The sequence below is a fragment of the Phyllostomus hastatus genome, unplaced genomic scaffold (genome assembly GCF_019186645.2).
Source record: "Phyllostomus hastatus isolate PE091 unplaced genomic scaffold, TTU_PhHast_1.1 phas_contig_29, whole genome shotgun sequence".
Taxonomy (NCBI): Eukaryota; Metazoa; Chordata; class Mammalia; order Chiroptera; family Phyllostomidae; genus Phyllostomus; species Phyllostomus hastatus.
Window position 1 is genome coordinate 26,952,572 of NW_025333835.1, and position 11,872 is coordinate 26,964,443.

Here is an 11,872-nt window from a genome sequence, read left to right on the forward strand (position 1 = left end):
AATAATTAGAAATTATGTTTAAGCTTCAACTAAAACCTGCCCCTCCCCAACTTCAAGTTATTCTTTGTAGTCTGATGGTATTAGTTAACTTCTTCTTTGACAGTTTTATATTTAATTTTTATTTATATTTAATTTTCATCATTCCCATACATTACTCATATATTGTTGGTTCTACTGATGCTCAGTTCTCACAAAATAGTGTAAACCAAAGTGATGTGTCAACTATAGGGTGACTTTTGAATGGAAGTTATTATTCATCTTCATTATTAATACATAAAAGGTATCACCCCCTTTAATCTCTAGACTTATATTTTTTATGAGCTTTTGGTCTTCCTGTTCTTCATTCTCTTAGTTATTGGGGACAGATGAACAGTTTGTACTTTGCTGTTAGTTCACTAGATTAAAGGACTTCAACTGTTATTGGTAGTAAGTAAAAAGCCTTAACCAAGTAATTAGGGTTTTAGTTTTTTAAAAAATCTAAGGTGTATTTATATAAATATAAGCATAATATTAGCAAATGGTAGTTGTTTTTTCCCTAATTTTATTTTTTCCAGTTTACTTTGTACTCATTTATCATCTAAAAATAAGACAAAGAAGGAAGATTGCGGCAAAAATTACTCCATTTTTAATTCTGAAAACAATTTGGTATGTAGTTTTGTTTCCATTTTACAGATGAAACTGGACTGATCTTAACGAAGGTAGAGAATGTGCCCAAGTTGCATGTCTAATAAGCAGGCTTTGAGGAAAGTCTTCGCCAGCAGGAGGCGGCCCAGCGATGCAGCTGGGGAGCCGGCGAAGCCACGCAAACACGAGGAGCTGACGCACGCAGGTCTCCGATTTGAACGGACCCCGGGAAAGAAGCAAATGTAGGGTGAGGCAGAAAGAAACATTCAAGATTATAAAGCTATAACAATTAAACTAGGAATTATTTCAAAGGACTGCAGAAAGGGAAACAAAGGAGAACAGGTAGAAGAGCAGCATCTTGAATGCTGAGCTCCATGGAACGGCTCAGTTAAAAGAGAATATAATGATAGTAACACTCAATAAATAGTAATAACACATTAATAACTGCTAAAACTAATAAATACATAAAATACTTAGTATCTGTGTCTTTGTTATAATTTACAAATGTATTTCTCATGTGTCTCTTCATTTATTAAGGGTCACTTCATTCATTGAATCATACCAGAGAAACACGAGAACTTAATGAGGATGAAGCAAACTGATATACTTCATGTGTGATTCTTTTTTAATAAATGTTCTATCTGTTTTGCTTGTACTATCAACTGAAATTACTGACTGTCATTTCCCTAAAAGAAGGAAATTAGTCTAAAACATGTACTGGTGCTTTTCAAAAGAGAGCAATTTAAGAGGGTGGTGGCAGCAGGCACTCGGTATCTTTTAAGAACCTTTAGGCTGCAGGAAAACATGTGACTAAGAGTGTTATGATGATCCATTGTGGATTTTTATCAGCACCTGTACCAATTTAGATGACGATACAGCAAGGTCCAAGGATTAGTGACGAGCAATGAGCATCATAAGGGATGATATATAGTATCAATCCTTATAACAGCCATTGTCAAAGAAAATGTTATGTGTTCAAAAAGGTATCTAAATACTTCACATTAAGTACAGAAGTGGCCATCCAGATTACATCCCATATTTGTTGCATATTTTTCAAAAAGTGGCAGTGAAGGCCTAATTTTGCATTTTGGCTTTGTCTTACACATACCAGCTGTTAAGAAGCAAGTTTGATGTGCTTTTAACCAGTCCTTTGGCCAGAGGATGAGTGTGTTGTGTCAAAGTTGGTGGCCAACCTTGTATGTGACTAAGGGCCCACATGTAATTCTGTATGCATTTAAATGTTCAGTGCTCCAATTTTACTGGAAAGGCTGTGAAATGCAGTTTTTCTGCCATGCTACACTTCTTCTGTCTTCCATCAAAGGAAATATTTTTTGTCAATTACCATTGAATAAGGCTGGGGCTGATTTGTAGATTTTTATGCAATGTCAAAAGTCAATCTTGCTTTTTCCAAGTTACTTGGATTAACTATGGAGATATTATCACCCCATAAAGAATATTATGTTCTACTCCTAAGCAAGGGCGAGGAGTCTGAGTATCATGTGCAAGGCTCAAGATGATGCTGAGGTCAGAACATGCAGAGTAAAAATAGTGTCCTTCCATACCCAGGTAATACAAAGCTGATTGTAGTCCTCTCTTTACATGGTGAGAACAGTCCCTTTACAGTAAGTTTCCTGAAAGGGAGAACGAATAGGTATTATTAACTCTTCTGGTAACATATTCTGGTACACTGGCCAGTGTGTTTTTGGCGATTAAACATACTCCTGTGAATCAGATTAATTCACTTGCTGAGTGACATTTGTTGCATCCCTCTTTTGGGTCTTGGGGACCCTCTACGACCTTGTGGGGCTCCCTGTGGTCCACTCTGCCTAGAGCCTCACTTGAAATTCTGCTGATATCCATCCCACTAATAGCCCGAATAGTCCTGGGGAGCACTGAACTGAGACTGTATGCAACCACTGTTTGCAGTGTCAGAGAATGAAGGGCGGTAACCATCACATCCTCCTCCGAATCCATCGGCAGGGCCCCTGCATCCATTCATCAAGCCTCTAGTACCACGAGAGCCTCTATGATACACACCATGACTGTTGTTGTAATAGGGTGACTGCTCCAAGAAAATCCAGTGTTCTGCTGTGGAGGGTGCTGGTGGTTACAGTCATTTGATGGGGCTGGTCCCGGGAACCATGGTAAGTGCCAACCACTGTTCAAAGCTGTTTTTGCTGAATCTCTGCTTGTTCTACTTGGTGAGGCTGACTGGAAAAACTCTGGGTGTGAGTGGCTTGGTACTGACTCTGCTGTTTTAAAGTTACTGGTTCATTAACAGGAGGAATGAACCCAGTTCATTAACTGGGGCATTTACATTGAATACCTTTTGCAGGGATTGAAATGGAGCTGCATTCACATAGTTTCCACTGCTAGGTGAAAGTTTGCTTGTCCCAGCCTGGAACACTTGGAGCTGAGAGGCAGTGGGAAGGGATGATGCTGCTGCAGTCTGGGCTGTGGTTAAAGAGATTGTTTCCCGAATCTGGTCAGCCGGCTCCTATTGTGGTCGTTGCTCTATAGCATGAGATGGTTGGTACAAGGATTGAGATGCCGCATACCCTCACTTGTGGATGAAACCAAGGGAACCTGTGTAGCTCCTGTGTGGTTGCACGGGACCTTGGGTAGGTTGAGCAAATCTAGATTCAGAATGAGCTGGGACACGTCTGTATTTTGTGCTGGGTTCATAGGCTGTGCAGGATACAATGGCAGGATCAAGTTTCCGGTTTTCAAAATCCAGCATGGAATCCTGTATGATATGATTCCCTTGCATTTGTGCCATAAGGTCCTGTGCTCCCTGTCTTCTCACAGGGGGTCTGCCTGAGCCACTGGTGTCCCAGAGTGGGGCTCTGGTACTGAAGGAGATGCAGCCTGAGGTTGCTGCTGGAGTGAATTTACCACCTCGGCTGTTTCAACCATCCACTCGCCCACCTGTGCCTTTTCACCACTGCTGAACTGTGTCTCGGCCATAAATTGTCTATTTGCATACTCTGTTGATTCAGCTTCACTTTGTTCAGTGTATTCTTCTGCTGGTTCAGCTCAGCCGCCTGGTCTTCCACAGTAGGTGCCGAGGCCGCCTCTTCTTCCTCACCTAGCCCGTTCTGGTGGGTGTGAGTGCTGGCAAAGTAGTTTGACTGGGAAACCGCTCGACAGTTCCCTTTAGAGTTTTATATGTTGTTGTTCCATATACAGATCTTTCTTTGCCTTCCAGCGAGTCCCCCACAGGTGAATGGAGGCTTGTTCATACTGCTCATTCAACTTCAAGTTCATGTCCCATTCAGGGTCTGCTAACTCGTACAACAAGGATAACTGGCACAATCATCCAACGAGGATAATTTCTCTTCAGACAGTATTGGCAGGCCATGCAAACCTTGTTTCCGGTCAGTCCGCACTCCTTCATCTCCCAATTTGTCTAAAACATGCTGGAGTGCTAAGTACAGCTTTTAAACGTTTTTGTTCAGCTTCTTCTCTCATGAGCTGCTCCTGTGGTGCTGATTTCTGTATTGTTTTCTGAATATCTTGTCTTAAGACCATGAAACTCCTCTGTAATTCTTTTGCACACTCCAGGTTATTTGTGTTTTCCTGGTATTTAGACAGGACATCCAGATGATCTTGATTAAGCCTTTCATCTTTGCTCATTCGCTCCTGGTAATCATCAGGCTTGTCCGTTTTTGTCTCCAGGATCTGAAGTTTCTTGTCGATGAAACAGCACCCGGAGAATCTGTTTCACCACCTTGGTCTGGACAGCACTGGTGCCGGTGGTGGTGGCGGGTGCTGAGAAGCCGGTGCAGCGGCCCAGCCCCTGGCGCCTGCCTCACTCCCGGAGGAACTCGACGCGGGTGGCGGTCTAGACTACTTGCTGCAGTATCCGCTGTGGCTGATGGCCACGGGCATCTCGTGTGCATGGAGGCCGCTGGAGATCCCAATGGGCTGCCGAACGAATGCGAATGCGTGAGGGTGCGGGGCATTCCTGGCAGCGTGGTAAGTTCCTGGGCGCAGGCCACTTGGCCCTGTCCCTGCTGCGCCAAGAGCTGCTGCTGCTAGTGAGGCGGAGAGCCCGCGCAGAAGAGACTTAGCCAGCCTCGCGGGTGATTCTCGTTACAGAGATTTGGCTTCCGAGTCGGGTTTTCACTAACTCTGGGGGAGACTTTCTGGTGACATGTATAGAAGAAGGGCTAGAAAATAATCCAAGATAACATTTAAACAAATTTAATTTTTTATTACAAAGGTGTGTACATACATCATAGCACAGTCATAGGAAGAACCCTCCCCACTTAGGAAAGAGCGTGAATTTGAAGTCAAGGAGGTCTGGCTTCTGATTTTAACTTATTCTTTAAATGATGGAACCATCGATCCCATTCTTCGGTCTCTATTTTTTCATCTGTAAATTAAGGAGTTTGGATAAGATGGTGACTCTCATTTGGGGGGGGGGGGTGCACCATGCTCTTCGAGGTGCGCTAGGAGCTGTGGCCGTGTCTCTGCAGAAGGCTTGCAGCCCGCCGCACAGGGGATGTGAACTCAGAGTCAGATGCCTCGGGGCTCTCTGCGATTCACGCTGCTGACATCCGCTTATTCAGGAGTTATTCCTCTTTTACTAATTTATTTACTAAAGGAGGAAGCCACAGAGCAGTTTCTAGTCATGGACATAGTAATGTTTTATCTCTCTTAATTTAAGAAAAGCTAGGCAAATTTCTTTAAAGAAATACCCTAATTTCTCAGATGCCGTCTTCAGAGGAAAAGCATCATATTGCCTGTGCCATGGGGCAAGCACCTCAAGCAAATGGGACCACACCCCTAAACCAGTGCCACCTGGGTAATTTTCAGGGACCGAGATACGTGGTCATAGCATTAGGCTATACCTAGGGTGACCAGTTTTCTGTTGTTATTTCATTTTACGAGTTTATACCTAAGATTTCTAAACCAAATCATTCAGCCTTGATATAACCATCCTGAGAGAAACTCGAAAGAAGTGCGAAAGTATTTTCAAGCGCCATTGACTTTTACTTTGGGTTTTCCAAGCAAAACTGTTTACCAAGAATTAAACACTTATACTCTAAATGGATAGGTTACGCTTCAACTAAAGATGTTGGAACATTCTCAGAAAGTACAGCAAACAGAAACGATACGTTTTTCACCATTTTAGGATTATTGCTGAAGTCACAAAACTTCACGGTGTTTTGAGTCTGGAATGTTTTCCGTGCTCTGCTCCTTTCTGAAGTACATCAAACAGAAATGATAAAGAAAGGCACTCCAGCATCGCACTGACCTGCTGGAATATCTCCTGACAAGTATTTTCTGCTAAAGATTGCTTCTTCAAATTTGTAGGAAAGAAAGTCATTTGGGATAAGTCAAGATAAGCATCTAATCTTGGTAGAAATCTAAGTGAACGGAAATATCAACTTCTGGGAGCCTTACCTTTTGCTAGTTATAGCATCTGAGCTGGAGATTCTTCCTAGGTCAGGGAACACAGCTCAGGAGGAGGCAGCCACGGTGTCTGCGAGAATGGAGAGAGGAACATTTCATAGATTTAAAGTGATCGTGTGGGGTGGAGTGTAAAGTATCTAAAGAGAAAGTGTGATTTTAAAAAGCTGTGCCCTCCTAGGTTTGTAGAGTGAGGACTTTTCAGAGCAATAGACTGTCACTGTGGAGCTGGTTTCTTTTTTTAGGTAGCTTGACATACCAGCAGGAGAAACACACTTCCACTTATTTTTAGAAGTGAATGTTTCTTGCAATGGTGTGGAGGGGTTTCTTATAGATGGGATGGAAATTGCATCTGAAAAATGAGATGAAACCAGTGATTTAGCAGCAACGCCTCTCCATAGTGGCACCTGTGTCCACTACCAAGCCACAGCGAGCGCCTCAAGAAGCACCGTCCACTTACCACCACAGTGGGAGGTACACAGGGCGGTCCCGGGGTCACATTCTAAAGCACAGGAAATAACAGGGAAAAATTCTTTGTGAACTCCTTTTGCTATACTGGGATGACCTCTTTAAAAAATAACATTCTCTTCATTGTCAAAGCCCCCTTGTTACAGAACAGCAAGGGGGGACCTAGAAGCGATATACTATTACTGAAAGGAACCCCCCAGGTTCATTATGTCCGCCGCCAGAGGAAAGATGTCTCTCAATGTCAGAGATTCGTGAAAAGGAAAAGAAATGTTTTTTTAATGCTGTACAGACTTAAAGTAGTGATCTAATGTCTTCATCAAAATCCCAAAGTCCCTTAAAACACCCACAAACACACACAGTCCTTCCTTTACCCTTTTCCCAGTCTGGGGTCCTGTATCTCAGGAAAGGAAATAGAAGTCTATGGCTCAGGCAGCCCCCAGTTCTTCCCAGTAATCTGTCTCGGCTGGTAGGCCTCCCTCAGTTCCTACCACCATCAGCTGTGTTGCCGGGATCCCTGCTAAAGCTGGGTGGTGGTTCCCCCTTCTAAAGCTGTGGGGGCCTCCACTCTGCCAAAGCTGCATGGCTCTCTCTCCACTGCCCCAGCCACGTGGTCCTCTCTCCAATGGCTGTGGGTGGTGGCGGTGAGGACATCCTAATATTTTTTGGACACCCTGAGTTCTGGGCCCCATTCCAAATCCCAATTTGGGGCCCCCCTCTTGGCTGCACCCTGTAACACCCTCACATCCTTGAAAATGATGCAGAAGTAAACTTACACCCGACCTCCTAATTTGTTATTTTCAATTTAGTGTGAACGGGTGTCATTTCACGTTTCTTTTCCTGCAGTGTATTTATATTTGCTATTATTTCTTGAAACCTTTGTTTGTACATTAGAATGCAACCACCACCAAGACAAGTGATAGCTTTAAGGCTTTGAGTGCTGGTGTATTCCCCAGAGCTTCGCACATAGAGAGTGCTCAGAAGCATTTGTTGAGTAGATTTGAATTTATAATTAAATTATTCAGACGTGGAATGCCTGACTCTGTTTGTTATCTGGTTTGGGCATTTGAGGAGTTGGGGTGAACATAAAAATTGAGGTAGACCACTTTAAACCACTTTGCAACTAGGTAAAGTGAAATGAGCTGTATAAATTAGCATGCTTTGTTCTGCCACACAGCAGGTTTTATTGAGATGGGAAAGAAAAGCTGTGGGCGCCACCTGGTGGTAAATGCTCCCCAGTGCCTCTAATTACTGGGGAGAGGGCCTATGATAATGGGCCACTAAACTGCAGAATATCAACATACACTGTATCTAAATACACCATATCGGACCTGTTTTGTGGGCCAGTGGCATTCCACCTCACACCGGAAACCTGGAGACATTCTAGGCGAGAAGATCCCATGGTTGCTCATGTTCGGCTCCTCCCTTGCATTTCTCTGCATATTCTTCTTTCCTACTTACATTCTCTTCTCTGCTGTTGCAAAGGTCATGCCTTCTCTCCTGATGTCTCTCCTTCCTTTCCTTTGTGCCAAGGCCTCCAGGGCTGGAAAACAAGAATATAAATGATCTCACTGCAGGTATATATCGAATGTTCTGCATCTCTCTATCTCAACATAGACCTCAAACCTCTCAGGGCTAACTTATGGTGATAATACCTATGGTGACTGATGTTCCTTGAACACCAGTTTTAGGAGAAACGCTATGAGTTTCATCCTTGCAATAAAGCTTTCAAGATAAGTTAAAGAAATTTGGACAGAAAGAAGTTGCTGGTTGTACTCTGTAGATATACATGAGTACCATACCTATTTTTATTCCAGCAGAGTTGGCTCAAGCCTTAAACTGAATAGAAGAAACATTGTTGAGAGCATTTTTTTTCATGTGTAGGAAAATTGCTTTGATTTCTTACAAAGGGTTCCATTTTGCAGATCAAAGAAACTGAATTAGTTGATTTGAAATCTGTTTAAATCTGACATCCTTAAATTGGGCTAAAGTCAGAATACATCTAAAGGCAGGCATTCTTCCTCTTCAGAAACTTGTAAGTAATTATGGAGAGAAGTGACTGAATTTGTCCATCTTCCAGTTTTGCGTTTCCATTCCTCTTCCTGCCTTCGTGTTTCGTGTCAGTTGGGAACATTGCTCGTCCGGGGAGGCAGGGTTCCTGTGTCAGAGTCACACTGCTGTGTTGTCACCATCTAAATCCCCTCCAGCCCACTCTCTCCCAGCCATGTGACCCCACAGGGCTCTGGGGGGGCGGCCAGTGGAAACCAGAGATCCCAACTGGAGGCAAGGGGCTGGCATCTGGCCTTCAGGTGGGTTTTGTTTGTCTTACATGTCACTTCATTTGTAAAAATAGAGCCAGCCTTTAAAATATTAGGAGAGTTCTTATAAAAATCCTCATTTCTGCATTCTTCTTAAATGCAGTAGCTGGAAATGAGTATCTGCTGAATTGTTCATTCAAGCATGTTTTTTTTTTTCCAATCGGCAATAGTCAGTTCTGGCTTTGAGACTAAGTGTCCGTTTGCGGTTTTGAAAAATGAATAAGATGACACTGGACAGCTAGGATTCTGCTGGGCCCACCCATTCCACCCCGTCTGTTACCCTATAGATATCAAAGTCTGCAAACTGCTGCTGCTACAATCTTCACCTCTGGAAAGAAGCAGTCAACTGGCACAGTTCTTGTCATTTGTTAGCTCAAGAAGACGCTTCTGAAATGCTGTTTCACTTAAAGGTTACAGTACTCTGGTGACTTTCACTAAGAGAAATGTCATTTCTCAGGAATAGGATTTGATGCTACTCTCTAGGCCGATGATGCATGATTAAATCTCTAAGGAGCAGGACTTGTTCGCCTCACCGATGTGTGCTCCACCTGTTGGACAAAGCCTCTGGAATCCCAGAAATCTCGGAAGTGCTTCTGGATAGTGTTGGAGGATCTTCGTACTTGTTATGGACAACAACCTTGCTCAAGGTCACCATTTAATAAGAGGCAGAGTCAGTATTGCAAGTCGGGTCACTGACTCTGTAAATCACTGTGCTGAGAGCTCCAGAAATGTTTGTCAAATGCACAAACAGATCTGTGAGGTTATATGTAATATTACCCACCTCATATAGTTATAAAGATTGCTAGATCCTCAGAAATTTGAAAATTTCCTGGATTTCTCTCTCTCCCTCTAACCCATAACTAATCTACTTCCCTTTCACGATGTATTTGAGATCTACTTTTTCCCTCTGTCTGGGTGGTCACCACCTGAGACCAAGTGGTTACCATCTCTCAATGGCATTGGTACAACAGCATCTTGACTGGTGTACCCCCACTACATCGTCCAGGTCCATGGATCTTTTATATATGCTCCTCCTTGATTCTGAGTTTTGTTTGAGGCTTAAGAGCACACCCAAGTTTGCCAACATTTCCTTTAATGGGAGTGTTCCACCATTAGTAGAGAGTCTGCCAGAATGATGCAAGCTCTGATTAGAGAAGACCGTGCCACAGCAAAATTGGGGACTTTCTTTGGATCGTGCAAGGGTCGTTGCATGTGGAGGGAAGCAAAAACATTGAGGAGATGTAACTAAGTTAGTGCGGGACTAGTTAAGGACCTGAGAGTGCTAAATCTGAGGTGACTCTCTTGTTAATAGGTTTTCTCATTTAACCTTCATAATTCCTTAGGCATAACTCCTTAGGCAATAGTTTGAGCTGTGTGTATAGCATCTCTGGCAGCCTTACTTTCTGCTGGAGAACCCGGAGCTGGGAAAGGCCCCTCTGAGCTGCACTCTCTTTTTGATCTGTGTGTCCAACTTACTTCTGAGAAGTTTATGTTCCCTTGGCTAATTAAGATGGAAACTTAATTCAACCTACAGGGAATAACTGAGGTGAGCTATGGAGGAGAGTGCGGTTGTTTTCTCCAGCTATTCTGTAACCTGAGTAAAATACTGAAATAAAAAGAATTTAAAAACTGTTATCTGAGATAAAAAAGAAACACTTGTTAAAATATGCAAATCATAAAATTGTTTCTCATTGTCTTGGTACATGGAGCTGTGAGCTATTAGGTGGCTTTGGATGTTGACATTTCCCTTCTCCTTTAGTGGCTCATTACCATTTAATGTCACATGACCCAAGTTATTGCTAAGAGATCTTGGTTGTGTGCATACAACAGAGTGGGCAGAAATCTGAAGACTGATCTCTTCAGAATCCTTATGGACTCCACGATTCCAATAATGTTCCTTGAAAATGTCTTGATTTGCTTGAAAGTGTTTAAGCGTGAATGTGTAGCCTTGGTTAAAACAATAACACCAAGGTTAAGAATATGCTTGCTAACTGCTAAGAAAAACTAGGTTTGGCAAGAGTCGAATGAATAGGTTCATAAACAGTCATCTGTGACCATGTATGATAAACCCCCCTATTAAGACTGGAGTAAAGTAAACCTTTTCTTCATAGGTATACATTATGTGGGAAACAGAAGCTTTCTGGTCATGTCATTTCTGTATGCACATGAAGTTTTTGAAATGATGAGCTCAGTTGATCATTTAAGGCTGTGGATCCCTGGGAAAAGTTGATTGGGGAATATATTTCTATATTTGTATGCTTATAAATCTTCAGTGGGCTTTGCCAGTGACCTTGTTCATTGATACATGTGCACATGGCTAGCAGATACAAGTATAATCTTCACTTAGTCATTCAGGGGCATATTATATATTATATGAAAGTCGTGAATAGTCTAGGTGCAAGTTTCTTCCTGATTATTCTCCAGGAAACATTTTGTGGATTGTAATCAGAACTAAGTGAGGGAGATATGATAGGCATGCATTTTCTTTTTTTAAACAAGGATTCATTTGAACAGTGACAAAATTGTCTCAATCCTTATATATTTTTTCTCTGTCTGAGAGATGGAGTCGTAGGTGTTCAATACATTCATGGGAAGCCATAGTCATCTTTTGATATTATCAAAAAGATAACAGGCTGAAATAGAAAGTTGAAGATAATCATGTGAGAAGAATAAAGTAGGAAAACAAGTGAATATGATGCTCACCTGTGGTTCTGAAGAGGTTTATTTACCTACTGGTAAACATGCGTGTTTTTAGGTAACACTTCATTCATGGGTCCACCTAGACTACTCCTGAATCAGTCACCAAAGAAGTAGTGAACTTTTATGTAGTGCCTTCTACAGAATACTATTTTGCTTTATCATGAAAAAAAAACTTTAAAAATTCACATCTACCTTTTGAATATTAACCCTATTCTACTGAAACTGTAGAATGTTCAGGCTTTGACCACCTGCAAATTGGAATTGGTTGTCATCATCTGACAGCCCAATTGTGCTGAATAGGTTGTGCAAGGTAGAAAACAAGAACAGAGATGCCCTTGCTCTCAAGA

General features: G+C 42.3%; 1 pseudogene; it reads right to left on the bottom strand.

The window, feature by feature from the left end:
- Positions 1 to 2,362: 2,362 nt before the first annotated feature.
- Positions 2,363 to 4,515, bottom strand: LOC123818719 (annotated as a pseudogene).
- Between the last annotated feature and the right edge of the window lie 7,357 nt (positions 4,516 to 11,872).